This window comes from Marmota monax, unplaced genomic scaffold (assembly GCF_021218885.2).
Source record: "Marmota monax isolate L192 unplaced genomic scaffold, Marmota_monax_Labrador192_F-V1.1 WCK01_AAM20220418_F8-fsc00001, whole genome shotgun sequence".
Lineage (NCBI taxonomy): Eukaryota > Metazoa > Chordata > Mammalia > Rodentia > Sciuridae > Marmota > Marmota monax.
Window position 1 is genome coordinate 12333808 of NW_026693777.1, and position 27843 is coordinate 12361650.

The window sequence follows — 27843 nt, forward strand, 5'->3', positions numbered from 1 at the left end:
CCATGGGAGCTAAACTCTGATATGAGGTTTAAGTAGTTAAACCATATTCAAATCATAGCATCCTTAAATCTTGGTTCCTTCAAAATTTCAGTGTATTTGTTAACACTTACCTATTATAACATATGTCTGTTTCTAAACCAATACTTGATGTCTCATGTGAAAAACAACTTAATTTGAAGGTTATTTACAAGTCATCCACCCATCCATCATCCATCCTTTGTAGTTATTGATCACTCAAGTCAAAGATTATACCAAAATCTCTAAACAAATCTTGGGTTTCAGAGAGAAGGTTATTGAAATTTTTGAATATATAGTTAATTAAGGCAAAATGTACCCATAAAATTTAAAGTGTGCCTGTTACTTGGCCAAAGGCTGAGTAGTTCACATATAAGAGTATTCTTCCCTAACTTTCCTTGACTTTACCTGACAATTGGGTCCAACCACCACATGTTGAGAACAATTATAATTCTAGCTAGGTACCTTGAGGAATCCAAACTGAGCTAAAATGCTGCTCCTTATGAGTTACTTTCTCCTGGTGTGAGCCCTGGACCTATTAAATATCTAGATGCAAATTTCTTATTTTTTATCTTCTATCACTCCAGCCTTTTATTCTGAATAGTTGATTCATGCCTATTGTCTCAATCTGAAGTCTTCTTGTCTACTTTCCAAACAATAAAAGCTTGAATTTACATAGGTTAATCTAAAATTTATATATACATATAAATATATATTTTTGTGTATGTGTGTGTGTATTTGTGTGTGTGTCTCTGTGTGTGAAAATATACTTCCCAATACTGAAAAGAACTTGTCTAAATTCATAGAATTATTAGTGGAGAGGAAATGAAGGATCTAAGGGTAGGATCCAGGTCTATATCTCTGTAGTTTTTTTTACATCATTTCACTGTATAATAATACATCATGATGTATAGATTACACATACAACTTTTGGCCCACGGGTTTGACAGCTTTTTTTTTTCTTTTTTGGGAAAAAGGGAAAAAAAATGTTTTATTGCTTTGCTAGCAAAGGAGAAACATAGGGGACTCCTGTACCAAAGGCTGTGACTCTCCAGATCAGGAGGGGGCAGGGGTGGGGGGGTGTATAAAGGAACCCTTCAAGGGTTACATTCTGGGTATGCTCTGGTAGGTGGTCCCAGGGTGCCCTGATGGCTGTTGGATTCACTTGTTAATTTGGGAGATATTCACTTCCCAGATCCTTAATCAGCATCTCCTTCTTGTAGTGGGTGTGTTTAAGGGCAATTAACTAGGGGAAGAAAAGATAACACTATCTCCCCAATCTTGTTAGGGAGGGGGAGAGGGGGAGAAGAAAGGAAAAAAAAACATTAAAAAAAAAAAAACGCCTTAGAGCAATGAGGGCTACATTCAGAAGGTGAAGGGACCACTGTCACATTTCCCCACTGTCAATTTCTGTCTTCCATTTCAATGGAAAAAATGGACAATGACATCTCCAAGCTATTTCATGCTGCAAGACGGCAAAGTTGGGGGGGAAGTGATCTCTGAGGAATCTCAGCTGACTCTTAAGAATAGATAGGAACAAGGTCAGTTTCCACCAACTTGGTCTTAAACACCTGGCAGGAGAGTATAGCCTGAACATAGTTCTCATGAACATTTAAAGAGAAAAAAACACTTCCTTTTTAAATATAACCTAAGATATACACTTGTGTCCGCCCTACCAAAAAGTAAGTAAAGCTGGAGACTATAAAGGAAGGGTACTTATTAGAGTGCCTAATATTTAACTATCACAAAGGACTCTAGATACCCAAGCTTGTCCTACATTCCGGAGACTGACTGAAATACTAATTGTTTCAGATTGTTTACAAAAAAAAAAAAAAGAAAGGAATGCTTTGGTGACTTGTTTATTGCTGTCCTAGCATAAACTTTGTCCTAGGTATGCCTTATTCCATCACTTGCCCCCTGCCTCTGTGAACCCTTGGACTGCTGATAGATTTTTGAAAGAACTATAATTTGAGTAGAAATTATAATCATAGACTTTGATAGGGGTTGAATTTAGGGATTATTTGGCCCAAGTTTCCATCAAGGCAAGAACTCTGTCTTCCATAGAACGGACAGGAGATAATTTGAACTTTTATTAAAAATATCCAAGAAAAAGACCCGTCGTGAAAGTCACAAATGAGCACCCGCATTGGGGGTAACTTCTTCATTAGAGAAAAGTACTATCTTAGTTTGAATTGCTCTTATTTCTCATAATCTGCTGAGTCTACCTTTTATTTTCATATGACTAATTTACTAAAGTATATGAGAGTAAAATTATCTCAAATTATCTATAGTCAGGGTTTTCTAGAGGAACAAAATCAATAGCATGTATACATAATTATAAAGGGGGATTCATTAGATTATCTTCCCTGACCAGAGGCTGCATAGTCCCACAATACCCATCTGCCCACTGGAGAACTGAGGAAACCAGCAGCTACTCAGCCCAAGAAGGTGGAAGACTCAGAATAAGAGGGAGCAGTGAAGCAGCCCACTCCAAGGCTGAAGGCCTGGAAGCTCCCTGTAGAGTCGCTGGTGTGATTCTTTATTCAAAGACTGAAGAAACTGGAGTTTGATGTCTGTGGGTAATGGCAGCAGCCAAAACCACATCTACTAAAAAAATCAATCTTGCATGCACAGGCAAACTTCTTGTTTGCTTTTTGCTTCATCAGGATCCCCAGTCTATTGAATGGTGCTGTTCACATTCAGGGCAGGTCTACTGCCCCTCAGTTTGCTGACCCACATGCCAATCATATCTGGAACACCATCACAAACACATCCAGAAGTGTGCTTTAACAGTTTCCCAGGTATCTCAATGTAGTCAAGTTGTCAGCAAAGATTAATAGTCATACAATCTATTTTATCTATCACTTATATCTCTCTCTCATCTATCATTTACTTTCTATTTATATATTCAAATTACATAAGAAATACAGAAAGACAAAATCAACTCCAAATATATAGACTTCCTAAGTATACAAAACTTTAAGAACACTAGAAAAAGATGAAGGAATGTGAAAGTTTTAATCACATTTCAAGGAGAAAGTGTGATAATCTAGTTTTCCCTCACAGCTGAAGTCTGACATACGTAAATAGCTATATCCCACCTGTAAATGTGACTACCAACTGAGCAACTCCAGATTTTTATTTCTTTAAAAAAATTCCTAACATAGGCTTCCAAGTAATCTAAGCCAGGGATGAGAGGTGTAGTTCAGCATCAAACTGCTAGCCTAGCACATGCTAGACCTGGGATCAACACCTAGTACTGCTAAAAAGAAAAAAAGTGGTAAGACCTTTAAAAAAAATGAAATTTTGGTGTCTGTCTTGAAAAATCTGGAAAAGGGTTTTCTCTAAATATTGAGCTATTTCTTGTATTTTCTGGGAAAAAAAAGCTACAATTGTATATGTATATTCTCCCAAGATTTCAAAGACATATGCATGTCTCTATTGTTCCCAAACACAATCTGTTATAGTACTTATGTTTACCATTGTTACGGCTGTCAATAATTTTTGTTTATATTAGATATTAACTAAGAATTTTTGTACATCATAGACACAACCTTCCTAATGGGAAAGTATCAGATTAAAATATGACATTAGTAGAATAAAATAAAAGATATTTGTTTTGGTATGATTTTATATTAAACAGAGAATCTTATATAGTCTGCTATTATGAAAGGTTGAAAATTTCAACTATTTCTTATAAAACATGTTTACTTTTTGCCTTGGGGATTATGAGACTATAGAAATCATTAAATCATTTCCATAGAGATGATGAAAACTACATCAAATGGGCACACCCATTTTCCTGTGAGGGTTTAATAAGCAGAATCCACTCTTTCTTCAATATATATAAGATGTTATACTTCAAACAACTGCAAAATGAGGTGAGAAGAAAGGCATTAAGGAGGAAATTACATTTTGCCCATACCATGCTAGAAAAGGCAAATAAAAATACAATGAACTTCCATGTTACATGTCTTCTCCAATGAATGGAACAGGGGATCTGACATATTTTAGTTATATATACTTTGATTATTTCTTTATTCAAAAATGTCAACATGGACACATTTTTTCCAGAGTAAAATACCTCCCATCAATACCTAAATACTGAATAAAGTGAAGATTTAATATAATACAGTAAGTAATGAAAAAAATTTCCCCATGTAACTCTTGCTTCCTACAAACTATCTTTGTTCTTTTCCAATTGTGTCATTTGCTGAACATATTTCATATGAATAAATAGATGCTTTTGGCATTCCTTGCCCCAAAAAGGCTCATCCACTACTAAATAAAAATTTTATTCTATTTATTCCATTTATTCTTTACTATTTACAATTTCTTTTTATGATATGAACAAACATATTAGATCAAACAAGACCTAATCCTTTATAAATGTTTTTGCTATTGAAACTTGTTTTGCAAAATAGCCAAGCCGTATTAATTTTTAGAAACAATCAATTCATTTAAATTATGTGGTTCAACAAACCAGAGATGGAATTAAATTGTATTATTATCAATTTTTCTGACATTGATCAGATTTTTCTGATTGTTTATATCTTAAGATGTAATGCCCTACACTGATTTTCAAAATCTGCTTTAAAAATATCTTATTATAAACTTTTAAAGTTTGCATATTATATACTATGAGTTTATATCAACTAGGAATTTAACTTTGGATAGAATGTACACAAAGCATCTAACTTTAATTTTGGAAAAACAACACATATCTCAGAAAAAAAAATATATATATATATATACATACTTTTTTTTTTTTTTTGCAAATCTTGCTTTTTACTCAGTTTTTTAAATGCCACCTGCCTTACAGGTTTCCATATGTATATTAATATGTTTATGACACTTAGTTTCTGTTATAATTCTGTAATTCAATTATAAACTCCACATTATTTTATTTAGTTATATTCTTCATTCCTTCCCCTCCCCAGTTTGTTCTTTGAATGTGCTTATGTTTTCTTTTCATTACCTTTACTTAGCCCATAACTAATTTATTAAATTTCTAAAAATTAATTTGTTTTATGTAAAATCATTTTAGACTTTTCTGAGTTGCCATAAATTGCCATATGGTATAAAAATCTGCTTTTGGGGTATAAATATGTATTTATTCAGATATTATATCATTGGAGAATGTTTTGAATTATTGCCAAAAAAACTTGCACATCATTTTTAAAATATCAAGCTTAGTGAGATAAAAATTGCATCCAGTAAAGTTCTCTTTTTTTTAATGTTTATGAATATATTAGTCAGGGTTCTCCAGAGAAAGAGAATGGTGTGTGTGTGTGTGTGTGTGTGTGTGTGTGTGTGTATGAGAGATTGCCTCACCTTAGTATGGAGACTGAGAAGTCTCATGATCTGCTTTCTGCAAGCTGGTGACTCCAAGAAAGCCAGTGGTGCTGTTCCAGTTCAAAATCAAAGGCTTTAAAACCAAGAAATAGGATGTTTTAGTCATCATTGTAAGTCTGAAGGCCCAGAAACCAAGAGCTCTGATGTTTTGGGGTAGGAGAAGATGGATGTCCTAACTCACATTTTGCTGAGAGCCATAGCCAAGTAGGAATGACGCATGGCAATTTCTTTGTCGGCCTACCCCATGTTGCTTAGAGCGAGGACTCTCCATTGTGGAAATGGGCTTGCCTTGGACCCAGGTCATTTGCAGTGACATTGCATGAATGTTTGATAAAGGTGACCCTGCTCAAGGACCAGGGTGGATCCGGGTTTAGGGCGTTTCCAGGTTTAGGGTGTATCCTGCTGGGAATAGGGAGTATCCTGCTGCCTCAGGCACCCGCCCGCTCCTTGAGTTCCCGTTGAGTTCTCGCGGGATTCAGAGAGTATTTTGGGATGCAGAGAGGAGTGGAGGTGGATTTTCCTAGAACGTGCGTGTAGAGTGCCGGTGACAGTTCGGGAATAAAGAGTTGGTGTTTGAATCTACAAGGTGTGTGGTGGCTCGGTTATTTTGTGCCCAGCAAGACTGCGGCATTTGGTGGCCTGTACGCAGAACGCCTGGAGCTTAGAGGTAAGTGAAATTGCTCGCCCCTGAGGGAAGGCGAGAGAATGGGTGACCATTTCAAAAAACAATGTGTTCTTGTTTTGATTTATTTTGTTTTTGTTTCAAGCTGCCTATCCATAGAAATTTCTCAGGCAAACTGGGAAAAATGGTTGACTCAAGGTTTGAAGTTTGTCGGCCCTGAGGAAGAGAAAATTGATACAATGATTTTTTATTCTGTTTTTATTTCATTCAGTTTCGGTTTTGTTTTGTGTTATCTTATTGGGTTGCGTTATCTTTATAGTAGAATAGAAATTAGTAAAAAACAAACTGAAAGAGTGTTAAGTAAATTGTTAGAGGTTCAGACCATGGAGAAAGACATTTTAGATCAAGCAAAAGAGAAGGTCTCTCGAGCTAGTCAGACAGAGGAAGAAAATTTAAAGGAAAAGGGGCTATTAGGAAAAAGGCTACAACAGGAGGCTGTTACTAACTCTGCTCTATCACCAGAGGGCGTAATTTAATGAACAGCTCCACCTATGGAGACAGCTGAGTGGCCCTCAAACCCTGTATTTGATAAATGGGATCCTGAGACAGGACCTCAAAGATTAGCATGCCCTGTACTTGAGCAGACAGGAGGGCAGTGAATTCACTGTGCTTTAGATTTCAAAACAGTGAAGCAGTTAAAGGAGGCTGTAACAACCTATGGTCCCCAAGCACCCTTCACTGGTCGAATCCGTTACCAACTTGGACATGACGCCAGCAGATTGGGCTAGCATGTATAAATCTGTGCTAAATGGAGGACAATATTTGTTATGGAAGGTTGCCAATGAGGAATTTTGCACGGAGACAGCTAGGCGAAATGCAACAGCCGGTTACCCTCAAAGAAATCTAGATATGTTGTTAGGAATAGGACCTTATGAGGGTCAATGGCAACAAATTGAATATGATCCTGCTATATATGCACAAATTGCTGCAGATGCAGTTAGGGCATGGAAGACCTTACAAGGACATGGAGATTTACAAGGTCAGCTATCTAAGGTAATACAGAGAGCTAATGAAACTTACCCTGAATTTGTAGATAGGCTTATTCAAACAGCTGCCAGAATTTTGGGAGATACAGAACAAGCAATGCCATTAATAAAACAACTGGCTTATGACCAAGCAAATAGTTGCTGCAGAGAGGTTATTAGACCATGGAAACATGAAGATTTAAACACATATATTAAATTATGTAGAGACATTCATGAACATGGGCAAGTCTTGGCAGCTGCAGTACAACTGGCTTTAGATGCCAGGCAAAAAACATGCTACAATTGTGAACAAACAGGACATTTTAAAAGGAGTTGCCTCATAGGAGGAGGGTTTAACAAAACTAGGTATCAAAGGAATAGAATACCGGGTATTTGCCCACGATGCCATAGAGGGAGACATTGGGCTAATGAATGCCGTTCTCAAACCAACATAGAGGGTACTCCCTTATCAAAAAATGGACAAGGACCAGGTATTTACCCATGATATTGTGGAGAAAGGCATCAGGCTCCATTGCCAAAAAACGGACTGGGGGGCCCAATGCTCTGGGGCCCACAACCACAAGATACGGGGCAGTGGAGGAACCCAGCAATACCATCAGGGTAGTGCCCAGGACACATTATCCATTAAATCCCTCATCAGACAAACCAGAGGCCGTGCAGAGTTGGACATCTGCGCCTCTGCCAGAGCAGTACTAACTCCAGAGATGGGAGTTCAAATCATTCCCACAGGAGTAAAAGGACCTCTTCCCCAAGGAACAATAGGCTTATTATTGGGATGCAGTTCTTCTACACTAAAAGGACTTATGGTAAGTCCTGGGGTAATTGATCCCGATTATGTAGGTGAAATAAAAATTATAGCTAGTTCTCCAAGAGGTATATCAGTAATTTCACCAGGAGATAGAATAGCACAGCTGTTAATAATACCCAGCCTACATAATAAATTTTCTAGTCATAGTGTAGAAAGAGGTTCCAGGGGATTAGGCTCCACAGGTATAGATTGGGCTATGCTGTCTTTAAATTTAGAATCTCGCCCAATGCTAAAACTAAATATTCAAGGACATGAATTTAATGGACTACTGGACACAGGTGCTGACCTTAGCATCATATCTCCTCAGTAATGGCCAAAATATTGGCCATTATGACAAGCCACTCAAATGCTTCGAGGCCTAGGAGTGGCGACTAATCCCCATAGAAGTGCAATGATATTAGATTGGAAGGATCCTGAAGGATGTGAATGAACTATACAGCCATATGTATTGGATTATCTTCCTATAAATTTATGGGGACGAGATGTCCTAGATCAATTAGGTTTGATGTTAACAAATAACATCAATCCTAATGCTCCCACTACTAGGGCTAGACAAGGTTTTAGGAAAGAAAAAAGATTAGGAGAACAAGAACAAGGTATAGCAGCACCAATACAAATAGATCAAGGAATGAATAGACATGGATTGGGTTTTCAGAAAGGGCTACTGAGACAATCAAAATTACTTGGAAATCAAAACACCAGTTTGGGTTCCTCAGTGGCCCCTGACTAAAGAAAAGATACAAGTAGCCCATGATCTGGTCAAACAACAATTAGTGGAAGGATATACACAACCTTCTGTATCTCCCCATAATACTCCCATTTTTGTCATCAAAAAGAAATCTGGTAAATGGAGATTATTGCAAGATTTAAGAGCCATTAATAATGAGAAGGTTATTATGGGACCTGCTCAATCAGGGATTCCTCAATTGTCTGCTTTGCCAAAAACCTGGCATGTTTTAGCTATAGATACTAAAGATTGTTTTTTTTTTTTTCAATTCCAATTCATCCTGAGGATAGTCCTTGTTTTGCATTTACTATCCCTGCACTAAATCATGAAGGTTCTTATCAGAGATATGAATGGAAAGTACTCCCTCAAGGGATGGCTAACAGTCCAACTATGTGTCAAATCTATGTTAACAAAGCAATCCAGCCACTTAGAAATCAAAATCCTGAACTACAAATATTTCACTATATGGATGATGTATTATTAGCACATAAAGACAAAAACACATTGCTGGAATGTTATGCCACACTTACAAACTTATTAAAAAATTATAATGTAGAGATAGCAATAGATAAAGTACAATTAAATTTTCCAATTAATTATTTAGGAGTTCTATTATCCTCAACCATGGTTCATCCACCAAAAATTCAAATACGAGTAGATCAACTCAAATCACTTAATGACTTTCAAAAGTTATTGGGAGACATAAATTGGATAAGGCCTTATCTAGGCATACCAACAGGAGAGTTGGGACTTTTATTTGGTATTCTAAAAGGTCCATCAGATCCAAATTCACCCCGCATGTTAACTCCTAAAACAAAAAAGGCATTAAAAATTATTGAAACATATATGGAAAATAAGCATTTGGATAGAATTGATGTAAGTTTGCCTTTATTATTTATTGTACTACCAACAAAAAATATTCCTACAGGAGTATTTTGGCAAGAAGGTCCATTATTGTGGATACATTTATCTTATTCTACTAACACTATTCTTACTAGGTATCCTGAGGCTGTAGGACAATTAATACTCAAAGGAATAAAAGCAGCGAAAGGAGTGTTTGGAATTTCTCCCAATGAAATTATTAGTCCATATACTATGGATCAAATTGATGAGTTAGTTATTGAGGTAAATACTTGGGCAATAATCATGTGTAAATCTAATGTTTCATTTGATAATCACTTACCATCTAATCCTTTATTGTCTTTTTGGTCTAAACATCCTGTAGTTTTTCCAAAAATGACAAGAAAAACTCCTATCATGAATGCTCCAAATATATTCACTAATGGGTCAAATAATGGTACAGCAGCAGTAGTTACCCCTGATCAAACTTTTACATTTTTAGTACCCAAACAATCAGCTCAAAAGGTAGAGCTTAATGCAGTATTACAAGCTTTTGTGATGTTTAAAGATTCTGTATTTAATTTATTTTCTGATAGTCAATATATAGTTAATGCTATAGTATCCCTTGAAGTTGCTGGTAGGATTTCTCCTTCCTCTACTGTTTTTTCTTTGTTTTCCACTATACAAAGTCTAATCTGGGACAGAAAAGATCCATTCTATATAGGACATTTCAGGGCACATACAGGATTGCCTGGAGCCCTTAGTTTGGGTAATGATTTAGCAGATAAAACTATACATGACATACATATTTTCTCTACACTAGAAGGAGCTACAAATTTTCACAAAAAATTCCATGTCAATGCTAATACTTCACAAAAGCATTTAAAAATAACTAAGGAACAAGCCAGACATATAATAAAACAATGTCAAAATTGTGTGACCTTTTTACCACAAGTTAATCTTGGAGTCAATTCTAGAGGACTGATACCTAACCATATTTGGCAGATGGACATCACACACTTGCCAGAATTTGGAAAATTAAAATATTTGCATGTTACAGTTGATACTTCTTCTGGATTTTTGATGGGTTCCCTTCATGCCGGAGAAAAAACTAAAGATGTTATAGCTCATTGCTTACAAAATTTTGCCACTGTGGGCGTTCCAAAACAGTTAAAAACAGATAATGGTCCTGGCTATACCTCTACCTCTTTTAAACAATTTTGCTCATCATTTGGTATTACTCATATAACAGGAATCCCATACAATCCACAGGGACAAGGCATAGTTAAAAGAGCTCATCAAACTATTAAAACGTACTTATTAAAGCAAAAAGAGGGAATTGGAAAGGGGTATATATCCCCCAAAGATAAACTTAAAATAACGCTTTTTACTCTAAACTATTTAAATTTGGATTCATCAGGACTTAGTGCTGCGGAAAGACATGTGTATCCAAAAAATGTACATAAGCCTAAGGTACTTTGGAAAGATATTCTAACAGGACAATGGAAAGGTCCTGACCCAGTGATTGTCTGGAGTCGGGGTTCTGTTTGTGTGTTTCCACAGGGAAAACAGCAGCTGATTTGGATTCCAGAGAGACTAACCAAAGCAATTTCTACAGACCAAAAAGAAGATGATTTGACTCAAATCCATAACAGCTGATATCCAGAGCTCCAGCTTGGCTATTCTTACATCTGTGACAGTGATTAACCAGGATGCTTTTTTCAATATCTATTTTATTATTGCCTTTTCCCACATCATAAAGTTCTATTTTATTTTTTGAGCTCATACAAACCTAGGTTAATGTTTTTCTGATCAGTTTTATTTTTTGACTGTGGAGTTTTTAAACATTGCAATGGAGATTTCACCTGTGTAAAGCTACAAGGCCTTTACTATTGTCTTATGTGTTGCACGTTTGTGTGCACTCTTGTGTTTTGTGTTGTATGTCTGTATGTGCATATGTCCATATTTCATATATGAGGAGCGCTCATGAAAAAATGGATCCGAATTTTTTTTTTATTCACATGATTTAAATGGTTTAATTTAAATTAGGTAAAGAGCTATTAAGGATTGTTTTTAAAGGAGGTTAACAGATCTGTTTGTTTACTTTCACCTTTCCTTTTCATTATATTTAATAATTCTGTTCAGGATAATGTCTCTTTAGCATCATTGCCAGAATTCCTATCTTCATCCCAGTGCCAGTGAAGACAAAGATAAAACCAAACTATAGCTTTTATGATAGCTATCACAGTAAACTGTATAAACTGATGCATCAATGAATATAACTCAACAAGTAATGCTCAATCAAGGAGTCGATTTACTTTGGGAGGAAATGGACATATTGATAGACTCCTCCACTTTGAACTGCTTGCAGAACTTGCCTGGACTATGTATCACTTGTATGCATTGTGAACTATCTGTTGGTGCAGTGAATTGTGGTAGTGCTGGCATATCTTTGCTGATGGTGTCACCAGTGATGCAATTTTTCCAAAGGAGCTGTCAATTGGTGTGGTGTCGTGGCATTTCTGTATCCTCCTCCCTTCTGCTAGTGATGGTCTAAAATTTCGGGGACAACAGAGGTGAGGCAAAGAACCTCACACCCCCACTGTCACCAAGGCCAAATTTGGGGGCCAACAGAGGTGAGGCAAAGAACCTCACCCCCCACAGGTGCAAAGGCCAAATTTGGGGGCCAACAGAGGTGAAGCAAAGAACCTCCCCCCCCCCCCCCCCACTGGTGCATAGGCCTATCCACAAGTATGGCTGTATGCTGGACCAGTAGTCAGTGACAGGTATGATCCAATTGCCATGGTATCAACCTAAGACAGGAGGCTGACACCTAGAGGTCAGTTCATCCGATGACGGGTAAGAACAATATGTTGAATTGGACAACCTAACAGGCACGGTCCCTAAGCCACATTGCTTGTTGTTTAATTAATCAGAAGGGGGAGATGCTGAGAGCCATTGCCAAGTAGGAATGATGCATGGCAATTTCCTTGTCAGCCTACCCAATGTTGCTTAGAGGGAGGACTCTCCATTGTGGAAATGGGCTTGCCTTGGACCCAGGTCATTTGCAGTGACATTGCATGAATGTTTGAGAAAGGTGACCCTGCTCAAGGACCAGGGCGGATCCGGGTTTAGGGCGGTTCCAGGTTTAGGGTGTATCCTGCTGGGAATAGGGAGTATCCGATTCAGAGAGTATTTTGGGATGCAGAGCGGAGTGGAGGTGGATTTTCCAGGTTTAAGGTGGACCCTGCTGGGAATAGGGCGTATCCTGCTGCCTCAGGCACCCGCCCGCTCCTGGAGTTCCCGTTGAGTTCTCACAGGATTCAGAGAGTATTTGAAATGCAGAGCCCGGTAGAGAAAAAGGATTTTTCCCAGAACGTGCGTGTAGAGTTCCGGTGACAGTTCGGGAATAAAGAGTTGCTGTTTGAATCTACAAGGCGTGTGGTGGCTCGGGTATTTTGTGCCCAGCCAGACTGCGGCAACATTTCCCTTCCTCTATTTTTGGTTCTGGTTAAGCCCTCAACAGATTATATGATGCCCACAATAAAGCATCCTCATATGAGGGCCATCCTATATGTTCCAACTACCAATTTAAATGGAAATCTTCCAGAAAGTCTCTTAGAGACATCTTAAGAAATCATGTTTTATCTGCGGTCTGTGCATCCCTTAGCCCAATTGGGCTGACACATAAAATTGACCATCACAAGGTGTATACCTTCTGAAAACAAGGCACAGTCATGTAACCTCAACCACAGTTAAAATAAAGAACATGTCCATCACCCCAGGGAGTTTATTTAAGGTCCTTTGCAGTCAATCTCTTCCCCGACATCTAGGCCCTAAAATCCACAGTTATTATCGGTACAATGAATTTGCCTTTTACATATGTTATATAATAGATTCATACAACAGAAATGATTTTAATTTAACTGCTTTAACCTAGCGTAAGACATTAGTCATTTGTCATATTAGCAAATATTTTAGTAATGTGTTCTTTTATATTACTGAATAGTATTATACACTATAAATGTATTAACGCTTTGCTTAGCCATCTACCAATTGTTGTCTATCTTATTTCCAATTGCCTTTGGAGATAATGAATAAGGCCTGATGTAATGTTGATTTTCAGGTGGTTGTGTGGATATGCATATTCTTTCTTTTTACTTATTTAATTTTTAATGAGTGTATTTTGTCATCCATACATGGGGTCTAAATTATTCTAATTAAGATCCCATTCTTGTGTTTGTATGTATGAAGATTCGTTTGTGCTCTGTTCATATATGAATATAAGAAAGTTATGTTGAATTCATTCTCCCATCTTTTCTATTCCTATCTCCTTCCCTTATTTCATTCCCCTTTGTCTAATCCACTGAACTTCTCTTCCCCACCCCATTCCTTGTTATGTGTTAGCATCCACATATCAGAGAGAACATTTGACCTTTGGTTTTTTGGAATTGGCTTATTTCATGTAGCACAATAGCCTACGGATCCATGCATTTAGAGGAAAATCCCATAATTTTATTCTTCTTTATGGTTGAATAATATTCCATTGTGTACATATACCACATTTTCTTTATTTATTCATCAGTTGAAGAGCACCTAGTTTGGTTCCATAACTTAGCTACAGTGAATTGAGCCACTATATGTTGGGGTTTTTAGCCCCTGGTTCCCTCCTGACCTGCGGGAGAGATTGGGGAAGCATGCCCTGAACAGGACGAACCAAGAAAGGTAAAGTTCGACTGGCTGCCTGCACCCAGACCTCCCTTGCAGGAGGACAATCAGACGCCCCAGGGAGAACATTCAAAGCAGGATCTCTTTTATTGAGAAAACACACATAGCTAATATAATGTACAGGAGCAAATCAGGGTAAAGGTCAGCAGGGTGGGGAGTGTTCACGTGTACACCCATTGTACAGGCAGTAATGGGAGACGTGAGCTGTCCGTGAGGGCAGAAGGGTTCTGAGCCTATGCTAGAGGTGGTCCGATTCTTCATCACAACCCACGGCAATGCCTTCTGGCTAATCCCTAGGTGCTATTTTAGCCACATATGGCCCCAGGACTGGGAAGTGGGTAGCAGCCAGCAAGTTAGGTTTCCTCTTTTCTGATGCAACATGCCCCACGTTACATCATGCCCTACATCTATAAACATAGATGTGGCTGCAGCACTGTAGTATACTTATTTAAGTCCTTGGGGTATAGACTTGGGGGTGGGACAGTTGGGTCAAATGGTGGTTCCATTCCAAGTTTTTTGAAGAATCTCCATACTGATATGAAGAGTGATTACACAATTTGCAATCCTATAAGCAATGTATGAGTGTACCTTTTTCCCTACATCCCACCAACATATATTGTTAATTGTATTCATGATAATTGCCATTCTGACTGGAGTAAGATAGAATCTCAGTGTAGTTTTAATTTGCATTTCTTTAGTTGCTAGAGATTTTGTACACTTTTAATATATTTGTTGACCATTTATATTTGTTTTCCTATGAAGTGCCTGTTCAGTTCCTTTGTCCATTTATTGTTTAGATTATGTGTGTGTGTGTGTGTGTGTGTGTGTGTGAGTGTGGTGTGTGTGTGAAGTTTTTTGAGTTTTTTAATATAACCTCGAGATTAATACTCTATCTGAGGTGCAGGTGGTAAAGACTTTTTTCCATCTCTCTCTCTTCATGCCCTTGATTGTTTCCTTTTTTGGTTTGATACTGTTCTGTTTATTGATTCTTGATTTTACTTCTTGAGCTTCAGGAATCTTGTTGAGGAAGTCAGTTCCTAAGCTAACATAATGCAGTGTTGTACCTACATTTTCTTCTAGTGGTGACAATCATGTCCATTTTTACCACTTCTATTCAATATAGTCCTTGTAACTCTAGTTGGAGCAATTAGGCAAAAGAAAGAAATTAAAGAGATATTAAAGAGGATAAATTATCCCTATTTGCCTGATGACATCATCCTATATTTAGAAGACTCAAAAATCTCCACCAGAAAACTTCTAGAAGTCATAAATAAATTCAGCAAAGTAACAGGATGTAAGATTAACATCAATAGATCCATTGTATTTCTATACACCAATGATGAATCATCTGAAAGAAAAATTAGAAAACCTATCCCATTTAAAATAGCCTAAAAAATATTTGGGACTGAATGTAACAAAAGAGGTAAGATATTTCTATAATGATAACTACATAATATTAAAGAAATTAATTGAAGAAGGCTTTATGTGGAAAGATCTCCCATGTTTTTGGATAAACAGAATTAACTTTGTCAAAAGGGCCATACTGCAAAAACACTATACAAATTTAATGCAATTCTTATGAAAATTCCATTGATGTTCTTCATAGAGATATAAAAATCAATTCTGAAATTCATTTGGAAAAGTAAGAGGCCTAGAATAGACAAAGCAATCCTTAGCAAGAAAAGTTAAGCAGGAAACATCATAATACCAGGACTTAAATTATACTACAGAGGGTATATTAAGCAAAACAGTATGCTGTTGGTTTTAAAAGAGACATATAAATGAGTGCAACAGAATAAAAATTCCAGATATATATCCACACATCTACAGCCAACAAATTCTTAACAAAGTTATCAAACATGCATTAAAGAAAGGACACCATCTTTAATAATAGTGCTGGGAACAGTGAATATCTATATGCACAAAACTAAACTTGAGCCTTTGTCTCACCCTGTACATAATCAACTGAAAATGGGCCAAGAACTTAAATGTAAGACTTGAACTTCTGACACTACTAGAAGAAAACATAGGAGAAACATTTCATGATACTGATTTAAGGGGTGACTTTTCTGTGGGGACCCTGAAAGAACCAGAATCAAAATGTAGAAAATAATAAATTATATCAAACTAAAAAGCTTTTGCATAGCAAAGCAATAATGAGAAATAGGTGAAGAAACAACCTACAGTTTGGGAAAAAATATTTTCCAACTATACATCTGAGACATGTTTAATATCCAGAATATAAGGAATATATTTTTATATAAGGAACTCAAAAAACTTAACAACAACAAAAAATTAAACAATTAAAAAATGGGTAAATGACCTGAATATTTGCTTCTCAAAAGAAAAATACAAATGACCAACAAATACATAAAAAAATGCTAAATATCACTAGCCATCATGGAAATGCAAATATAAACCAGAAGTTAGAATATTATTACCAAAGTTAGAATAGTTATTATAATACAAACAAAAATGAAATGTCAAACACTGATGAGGATGAGAAAAATAGGAACTTTATTTTTTAATTAAATTACTTATTTATCCTAATTTGTTACACATGATGGAAGAATGCAATCCATTTCAAATTACACATATAGAGCACAATGTTTTAAGACACCAATTGTTCACAACATATTTTCACACCTTTCGTGTCTTATACATGTACTTAAGGTAATGATGTCTAACTTATTCCACCATCATTTCCACCCTCTTCCCTCCTTCCATCTCCTCCCTCCCTTTGCCCTATCTAAAGTTCCTCTATTTCTCCCAGGCTCCCCTTCCCATCGCCATTATGAGTCAGTATCCTCATATCAAAGAAAACATTTGGCCTTTGTTTTTTTTGGAGATTGGCTTACTTCACTTAGTATTATATTTTCCAACTCCTTCCATTGACCTGTAAATGCCATGATTTTTATTTATTTATTTTTTAATGCCAAGATAGAACCCAGGGGTGGTTGACCACTAAACCATATCCTCTCCCCTTTTTAAACTTTTAATTTAGAGACAGGGTCTTGCTGAATTGCTTAGGGCCTGGCTAAGTTGGCTGAGGCTGGTTTTGAACTTGCTATCCTCTTGCCTCAGCCTCCAGACCTGCTAGGATTACAGATGGGTATAATAGCACTCAGCTCTTATGTGTTGTTGGCAGGAATGTAAATTTGTGCAGACAATGTAAACAACATAGGAGTGTCTCAAAAAACTAAAAATAGATTTACGATATGATTCAGCCATCCAAACTATGGTTATATATGCAAATGAAATAAACTAAGCATACCAAAGAGATACTTCCATGGCCCTGTTTATTGCAGCACTATTCCTATTTGCTGAGATAAGGTATCAGACCAGGTGCTCACCAACAGAGAAGTAGATAAAGAAAATGTGAAGCTGGGCATGGTGGCACACGCCTGTAATCCCAGTGACTCAGGAGGCTGAGACAGGAGGATCCAGAGTACAAAGTCAGCCTCAGCAATAGGGAGGCACTAAGCAACTCAGTAAGATCCTGTCTCTAATAAAATACAAAAAAGGGCTGGGGATGTGGCTCAGTGGTTGAGTGCCCCTGAGTTCAATTCCTGATGCCCCCAAAAAGAAAATCTGATATATACGCGTGTGTGTGTGTGTGTGTGTATGTATAATATTTAACAACCTTTACAAATTCTCTGGTGGTTATTATGCTTTATATCTCTTGATTTCAATTGACTGGTAGTGTTCCTGTAATCTCACCATTACTCAATCTAATATCTATATTAGAATGCTATTCAGTCAGAAAAAAGAATGAAGTCCTATCATTTTCAACAAAATAGATGGAACTCAAGGACATCATTTTAAGTGAAATAAGCCAAAATCAGACAAACACCCATGTTCTCTCCCATAGTAGAAGTTGAAAAATGTCTATCTTAAAGTATAATGGTGAATACTAGAGATACGGAAGGGTGTGGGAGGGTTGGGAAAAGGTGACTGGAATTGATCAATGCATTTTATGTGCATGTATGAAAATACAACAATGAACCACATTGTATGTACTATTAATGTGTGATAATAAAATATTTTAAATTTGTAAACATAACAGTTAATCATATATGGATCAAATTATCTGGGTTCTCCATTCCATTTTGTTGATACATGTATCTATCTTTTCACTATTATCATTGTGTCTTGATTACAGAATCCTTATAGAAACTTCAAATTATTTATATTTTAATGTTTATTCTTTGGCAACATTCATTTACCTATTGCTTTATGAATAAAATAATTAGTACACTTTCTACTGTGTGTTGACTCTTATTTTTTGTAAGGGTGTTGTTGATTTCTTTTGCATTGAAATCATATTTAACAACTTTACAAACTCTCTGGTGATTATTATGCTTTATATCTCTTTATTTCAATTCACTGGTAGTGTTCCTGTAATCTCACCATTATTCAAGATATTTGTAGTAGGTCTTGCACAGACACAATTTATCAGATTAAGAAAGTTCCTATTACTTTTTAGTTTATTAAGAGCTTTATTTTTATATAAACACAGAATTTTATTGAATTTTTTTCTGCACTGATTAAATAAGATAGCTTTTTTATCCATACACATAATTATGGATATAAATAAGCTTCCTCAGTGGTGATGTAAGATTTTGTATAATATATTGCTTGGTTATATTTACATTTTATCAGCTTATTGTAAATTATTTTGAAAAAGAATAGTTTTTTTTTTTTTCTAAAATATTGTACAGTATCTTTTTTAGAAGACTGCTTATATAATATAGTATAAAGTCCTGTATAACCTCATTTTATTTCTTTCATCAGTGATGTATGTGTAATATCTTAACTTTATATTTTTAATTTTGATCATTCATCCCAATTTTCCTCTAAGTTAGAAAATCTTGCTTATTTCTGCCTTCTGTTGATATCTTACCTGGTAAATATATTACACTCACAACTGATCCACTTACCATTTGAACCCGGGTAACTAGAAAAACACCGAATACAAAGTATGTAAACATTCAAATATTTGTGAAATATTGAAGATATATAGAACTGTAAAATTTTCTGTTCTAATACTATATTAATATGATAACAAGACAGTTCAGAAAGCATATACTCTATTGATAAAGTGTCACTAAGATAATAATTTATTTCCTAAATGTTATTGTATTTTTCATATTTAATTTATAATAAACACAAGTTAGAAAAATATCAGTATTATGAGCCAAAGTTTTCTCATTACAATTGCACAAACATGTTACAATACAAGAAGGCTGAGTCTCTTTCTCTTGATGTCATCAGAAGCTCCACAGAGAGAAACTCAATAAGACTATGACACACACACACACACACACACACACACACACATTACCTGTCATAGTAAACACAAGGAGCATTCATGCATGGCGAAGAAGGACACCTACATCATCAACCACCTCCAGAGGTGCCTTGCTTCTTGTAAACAAGGGGAATGAGTGACTATTACAGAGAATGTTCCAGGTTTTAAAACATGGAAAACATGGTGCCCTGTCCAAATGACTGTCAATGTCAGGGATTTGAAGAGGAGTAAGCAGCGGTTAGGCAGAGGTACTTTTCTGCAAATGCCAATCTATTATTTAGAAAACTGCTATAATTTTTAAAAGCCTAAATGCGTAATATGAAATAATCTATTTGGATTCAAACTCTATGCTATCTAACATTTAATAAATTTTTATAATCAAAAAAATAAGAAAAAGCAAATGCTTTAAATATAACTTTTTTCTGTATATTATTTTTGCAGAATGCAAAATTTTGGCTTATTAGTTTTATCATTTATGCTGGGGACTGAATGTTTGCTGTATATATTGACATCTCAATCCCCAGAGAGGTAATGTTTGGGAGGGAGACTTTCAGAGATGACTGGATCATGAAATGCACATTTCATAATGGACTTAGTGCCCCTGTGAGAAGGGAAAAAAAAAAAGACATCTTTCAAAAGTTTTTACATATATGTTGCAAAAAAATGCCAATGTCTCCAGGAAAAGTCTGAGAAAGATGATTGGAAGGAAAGCTCTGAAATAAAAGAGGAAACAGAGCAGAAAACCTCCATCTTCTTAAGGAACACATAGATAATCAGAACAGAATGTCAATAGAGGAATGGACAGTAAAAGACATTTCAGTGAGGTCTCAGATGGAAATAAGAAACTATTGGACAATTGAGGAAAAAAAATCAATCCTTGTTACACAGTGGAAAGAACGTAGTTGAGTTGTGTCCATATTGTAGTGTTTTATAGAAGACAGAATTTGTGGTTGGTGAAACTGAATATTTAGTTGAGTTTGTTTTTATTTTTGTTTTTGTTTTGTTTTGTTTTCCTTAAGTCAAATGTGAAAGAATAGCTTCCAACTGCTTATAATAAAATAAAAGAGGAGGAAAATGAATTTTAAAATGGAATTGTTAATTAACCATCCCACAAAGAACACTGACCATTTAGACTAAAGAAATAGAAACTGGGCTGGGGATGTGGCTCAAGCGGTAGTGTGCTCGCCTGGCATGCGCGCCGGGGCGCTGGGTTTGATTCTCAGCACCACATGAAAATAAAATAAAGATGTTGTGTCCACTGAAAACTGAAAAATAAATATTGAAAAATTCTCTCTCTCTTAAAAAAAAAAGAAAAGAAATAGAAACTGGAAGAAATAAAATGAAAGCAAATTTGGGGAAGCCAGAGTAAAATGTTATGGAATGAATGTTTCTATTTCCAAAACTCATATGTTGAAACTTTGATCCTCAATGTGATCCTCCCTTTCTTTCCAAGGTGTGAGGTTCGCACCAAGGAGGCAACCATCTGTGAACCAGAAGGAGAGTCCTCATCAAGAACTCAATGTGGATTGGAGGAAATTCCCACTAAAAAATACAGTATGCGAAGGCAAAGTGGCATATTTATTCTGCAGAAGATTGGTGGACTTTATTTTTATCAAGTGATGAAGATCAACACCACTTGTAAAAAAACATATTGATGTCTCGAAAGCAAAGATAAGATGCCACCACAGACCATATAAGTTCTCTTGTACTTTTGCTCCAAATACTTAACTTCAGTGTATACTGATGGAAACTTTAAAAAAATACTGATAAGTGCTCAAAAGCATCCTTGTTATGGAATATAAGGGAAGTTTAACTCTCACAGATTGAAGAAAACTATGGAGACACGATGACTAAAGGAAATGCAGGATCCTGGATTGGATCTAGAAGAAGGAAAGTTTATTACTGGAAAACTGGGGAAATCAGATAAAAATCTATAGTTTAGTTTAAAGTGGAATATCAACGTATTTCAGTTTGCTTATTACAGCAATATTATGTAATATTTTAATAGTAAGAGAAATTTGGTGAAAGAATTTGTAACTCTGTTGCCATTTCTAGTCTTCTGTACATTTAACATTGTTTCAAAATAAATAAATTTTTTAAAAAGTAAAAACCATGCAGGAACTCTGATCTCAGATTTCCAGCTACCAGTCTGTGGTCATTTGCTCTTGAAGTCTGAACTGATTAGCATAATCTACTTTTGCAGAGTTTCTTGAATACAGTTAACAATAAGTACCTGAAGACACAACCACTTAAAAATCTGGTTTGGCATTGAGTATTGCTATTTCAAAAATAAAAGAAGATATAAAGTTTTCATATTTATATCCATGTCATATGTTCATTTCCATTAATGTTTTGTATTTTGTTTTCTTAAAATTATTGAACATATAGACACAAAGTGAATTAATTTATTGCCAAACCACATATAGACAGTTCAATTCAGTGATAAGTAATTTTAGAAATTTTACCTATTTTCCACAATGAATAAAGTTTGGAAAGCATTGAAGTAGGGAATCTAAAAATTCCATTTGCAATATAAAAGATAGTTTAAATTTGTATGGAATTAACTTTAGGTACATAATTATAATTTAAGAAATCCTTATAAAGAGTACTTTAGTGATTGCTTACTAGATAAAATTTAGTAGTGACATGCTCAAAATTATATATATGCTTGTGTGTAAAATTTTGGGTCATTAATTTTTAACAATAGGGTACCTAAGATACTTTGCAGGGAAACAAACATATTGCCAAGATTTTATTTTATAATAACTTTAAAAGAGCAAGCCAGAAGCATAGCTTAAGGGCAATAACACTCATCTTACAGACAAATTGAAAATGAATTCTTAACTATTGCTAATAAAAGGGAATGAAAAATTCATTGATTAATGCTTCATAATACATAGCTTGAAGACAAGCAATTCAAAATAATTCTGGGAAAATATTAACCTACTTCACCTTAATTGTTGATGAAAGATTTGGGCTAGCATAAGGCATGCCTCAGGACTTGCTTAATATGCAAGCTATAAAAGTAAACTGTTCTTATGTCTGGTAAATACAACAATAAGTGTTTTATTTTCTCCCAAGTTTTACAACTTACTTTGGCACTTATTATTTTTATAATATCTAAAAGTGATAATTAAAATAGTTATACACAAATGATTCCGAAAAGACACATGTACCTACTGTGGGTTTTTGTTTTGTTTTGTTTTGTTTTGTTTTAATGAGCATTCATATATCCTGACCAAACAATCTGGGACTTGTCTAATATTGCTTCCTTATTTTACTTACATATAAATATTGCTCATGAATATTAGAATTTTAGAACTGGAAGAAGTCATCAAATGAGCCCAATTTTCTAAATATCTAAACCTCTCTAATTTGTATGGTCTCCCTCCATGTCATTGAAAATAACAAGGGTGGGATATCAATCTTTACCAGTACACAAGGAGTACTATTCATGAAGCAGTGACACATGCAGAGTATAGTATATACTATATTGTATATAGTATATACAGAGTATAGCATACAGTATATAATTCACAGATTTTCTCTCATTTGGATCTAGCAACGAAACCAACAGGTTGTCAATACATTCAATATTTTATAAAATATGAAAGAATCAGCCAGTGGAAGTCTATGTATAGTTAATTTTTTTTGTAGCAAAGAAGAGTAACAGAGGTTGGATTTGAACCCAGGCAGTCTGTTTCTCTAAATCCAATAGGTTTTCTCACCATAGCTAACCCCTTTCCATGAGCAAAAGAGGGTATTAGTGAGCGACCATAAATCTTTCTAGTCTACCTGCGTAAGTAACTGCGACTGTATATTAGTAACAGCAAAGCTGCAAGTGTAATGAATGTGTGCGGTAAAAGGTATATGGGGTGTATGAGAGAAAGTTCCATGATTGTAAATACTTCACTAGGGTTTGTTAATCAAAATCACATGAGGCACAGTTTAATAGTGAGGATGGTTTGATTAGAACTCATTGGTCAAGCTTGAGCATTAGAAGAACAGAATTTCAAAACAGTAGTCTAATTAAAGAAGTGGTCTGGAAACTGAAGCATTTACACATGCTGTAACCTTCTTTTATGTTTGGTGATTAACAGCTTTTACCTTAAAGATTTGAAAGACTGGTTCTTGGCACTTATGTTCACTTTTTGTTTTATGACTGCAATCCCAGATCATTCATTATCACAAAAGACACTTATCAGAATGATGTTTTACATATATCTAATCGGGTCCTATTAAACTTTACTTTCTGTTAGTCCAAGTCTTTCCACTCTGACCTCTGAAATGCAATGAATTCTTACAATTTTCTCTTCTGTTATGGTGACATCTCACATGATAACATTGTAATGTCAGTACAGTAACAATCACATAGAGTATAACATTATTCAATTCAGATACACATTGTACATTCTAGAGAAGTCTGTTTAAGAAAGGGTTCTACCACAAAAATAAGATTTTCAACTGCAAATCCCAGGAAAACAACAATCCATTCTTCCTTTTTAATGATAAGAGGAATTTCAAGAGCTTTTCTTTTTACATACAATTATCATATCAATAGTTTTTGAAGCAAATGTTGTTTAAATAGTCCCAGATACTAAAATTGGTCCATCCTCAATACTCTCTTAAGGAATGGACGTTTAAAACATCTTTTTAGTGCATTTAAAATTGTGTTCACATGGACACCTGTAATATTTTAAATTTTAAATACACAAACATACACACACAAAATAGTCTTTTGCCAATTTATTCAATTTTCCTCTAGCCTATACATCTACGATAGCATATAGATTCTCTTTTCATACTGAATTATTCTATACCTAAAATCCACCTCTAAAAGTTTCCTTACCGATGGTCATTTCACAGTGTCTATTAGCTTCACTTTTATTCCAATAAAACCTGTTATTACAACACCATAGCTGGACAGCTTCCCTTCCTTAGCTACACACAGTCTTATGTACAATCAATCCAAAGATGTATTCTTAGTTCTCTGGTTTTTACTACTTCACCAAGAAAAACATCATCCTTGATTGATTTGAGTTTCATCATTTCTACTTTTATACATGAATGATAAATGCATCAGGGGAAGATTACATGATATCTTTATTTGATGTTATAAAATGTACAATTTCCAACCCCAAAGAGAAAACTAGTGCATGTATAAAAGCAAACAAATTTGCTGCTAGAAGTGTTAAATGACTTTTCTCAGTTACCCATTTATTTTTATGTGAAATAGGAGTCAAATTATAATATGCTAGAAAAGTATAAAGAGTACAAGAAGTATGGAAAACAGAAAATGGACATGGGAGTAATGATAGCACTCTTATTCCTATACAAAACAGAAGTTACCTTTAACTATTTGCACCTCTCAACAAGAAGTTGAGTGTGTCTGATATGTACTTTCACTAAGTGCCACACACTGCTAAATGCAACCTGATGTTGGTAGAAGTGTGTGTTTTAATGTGGACTTTCACTTGGCACCATGTACTGCTATTTTCTAAGAACACAGCAAAACAAGATATTTAGATAGCATTTATCCTCCAGAAACTTAGACTCTGTGGAGAAAGAGCTATCTTTAATGGATAAGGACCATAATAATAATAATTATTATTCACCTAACATTGTAATGAATTATTCAGTAGAAAGGCAGAATATACATTGTAAACATGAAGTATAAGTTATTGATCTATCCTAATACAAATCTAGGTCATTTCCTAAAATTGGTGAGAAAAAGTTGTCAAAAGTTACCAAAGATGGGACAGAGAAGCAATATGTTAGCAATAAATTTATCATGTAAGAAGCTAGTGAAATAGAAAGAAGTTTGTCTGTAACTAAGTAAATAAGCAAAAAAAATCTGATGAGAATGGTCAGCAAGGAGGGTGTCTTGATGACCTAGTGTGGTTGACAGAAGGCTTTTTGTACAGTATTTTTACATCTTTTAAGAATTTAGAATATGGATTGGGAAGCCTTAAAGACTATAGCCATTTGAGTGAAAGGGAAATATCTAGCATTTAGCAGTTATTATTATAGTTAACAGTTTTATTCTAGTTGTTCTATGGACAAAAATTATTGATGGAGAGGACAATATTACACAGGTAGAAAATTGCTAGTAGATGTTTCAGTCTGTTTTCTTTTGCTAATCATGCAATTCTGCAGACTTGGTAAGTTATGAAGAAAAGAGGTTTACTTTGGCTCACAATTCTGGTCCAAGGTCAAGGGTGCATATCTGGTGACAGCCATCTTTCTGGCAGATTCCTAAGGCAGTACGGTCTCACATGGCAAGAAATTTGGGGAGTGCCAGAAACCCAGTCACACTTCCTTTACAGAAGAACTAATCTCCATGTAACCCATTCGTTTATTTATCCATTATTTATATAAATTAATCCCTTCTTGAGGCCATAGCCCAAATTACCTGTGGAAGGTCCCACCTGTTCCCACTTCTTTAATACCTCATAATGGAGATAAAATTTCAACCTGAGTTCTAAAAGGAATGAACCACAGCAGAAGGTATTGAAATAGCCACATAAAAAAGTGTTGGTGAATTATTTCTTAGATAAAGTGCAACTAAAGATGATTTTTCTCTTCTCCTGTTGTATCTAAATATAGCACCTCACACTGCAGCCATCTTGTAATTGGCCTGAGGGTGAAGGCACACTAAGAATAGCAGAGCAAAGAGAGGAGCAGAGAGTAGGTTCTTGATAACAGCACTAAAGCCCTGAATCAACTCAGGGTGGGCTGACAAAGAGTTCCAATTATAAGAACTGAATAGACTTAAAAATAAGAACCATATGATCATCTCGATAGATGCGGAAAAAGCATTCGACAAAGTACAGCATCCCTTTATGTTCAAAACTCTAGAAAAACTAGGGATAACAGGAACATACCTCAATATTGTAAAAGCAATCTATGCTAAGCCTCAGGCTAGCATCATTCTGAATGGAGAAAAACTGAAGGCATTCCCTCTAAAATCTGGAACAAGACAGGGATGCCCTCTCTCTCCACTTCTGTTCAACATAGTTCTCGAAACACTGGCCAGAGCAATTAGACAGACGAAAGAAATTAAAGGCATAAAAATAGGAAAAGAAGAACTTAAATTATCACTATTTGCAGATGATATGATTCTATACCTAGCAGACCCAAAAGGCTCTACAAAGAAACTATTAGAGCTAATAAATGAATTCAGCAAAGTGGCAGGATATAAAATCAACACGCATAAATCAAAGGCATTCCTGTATATCAGCGACAAATCCTCTGAAATGGAAATGAGGACAACCACTCCATTCACAATATCTTCAAAAAAAATAAAATACTTGGGAATCAACCTAACAAAAGAGGTGAAAGACTTATACAATGAAAACTACAGAACCCTAAAGAGAGAAATAGAAGAAGATCTTAGAAGATGGAAAAATATACCCTGTTCATGGATAGGCAGAACTAACATCATCAAAATGGCGATATTACCAAAAGTTCTCTATAGGTTTAATGTAATGCCAATCAAAATCCCAACGGCATTTCTTGTAGAAATAGAGAAAGCAATCATGAAATTCATATGGAAAAATAAAAGACCCAGAATAGCAAAAACAATGCTAAGCAGGAAGTGTGAATCAGGCGGTATAGCGATACCAGACTTCAAACTATACTACAGAGCAATAGTAACAAAAACAGCATGGTACTGGCACCAAAACAGGCGGGTGGACCAATGGTACAGAATAGAGGACACAGAAACCAATCCACAAAACTACAACTACCTTATATTTGATAAAGGGGCTAAAAGCATGCAATGGAGGAAGGATAGCATCTTCAACACATGGTGCTGTGAAAACTGGAAATCCATATGCAACAAAATGAAACTGAATCCCTTTCTCTCGCCATGCACAAAAGTGAATTCAAAATGGATCAAGGAGCTTGATATCAAATCAGAGACACGCCGTCTGATAGAAGAAAAAGTTGGCTACGATCTACAGTCGGTGGGGTCGGGCTCCAAATTCCTCAATAGGACACCCATAGCACAAAAGTTAATAACTAGAATCAACAAATGGGACTTACTCAAACTAAAAAGTTTTTTCTCAGCAAAAGAAACAATAAGAGAGGTAAATAGGGAGCCTACACCCTGGGAACAAATCTTTACTCCTCTCACTTCAGATAGAGCCCTAATATCCAGAGTATACAAAGAACTCAAAAAATTAGACAATAAGAGAACAAACAACCCAATCAACAAATGGGCCAAGGACCTGAACAGACACTTCTCAGAGGAGGACATACAGTCAATCAACAAGTACATGAAAAAATGCTCACCATCTCTAGCTGTCAGAGAAATGCAAATCAAAACCACCCTAAGATACCATCTCACTCCAGTAAGATTGGCAGCCATTATGAAGTCAAACAACAAGA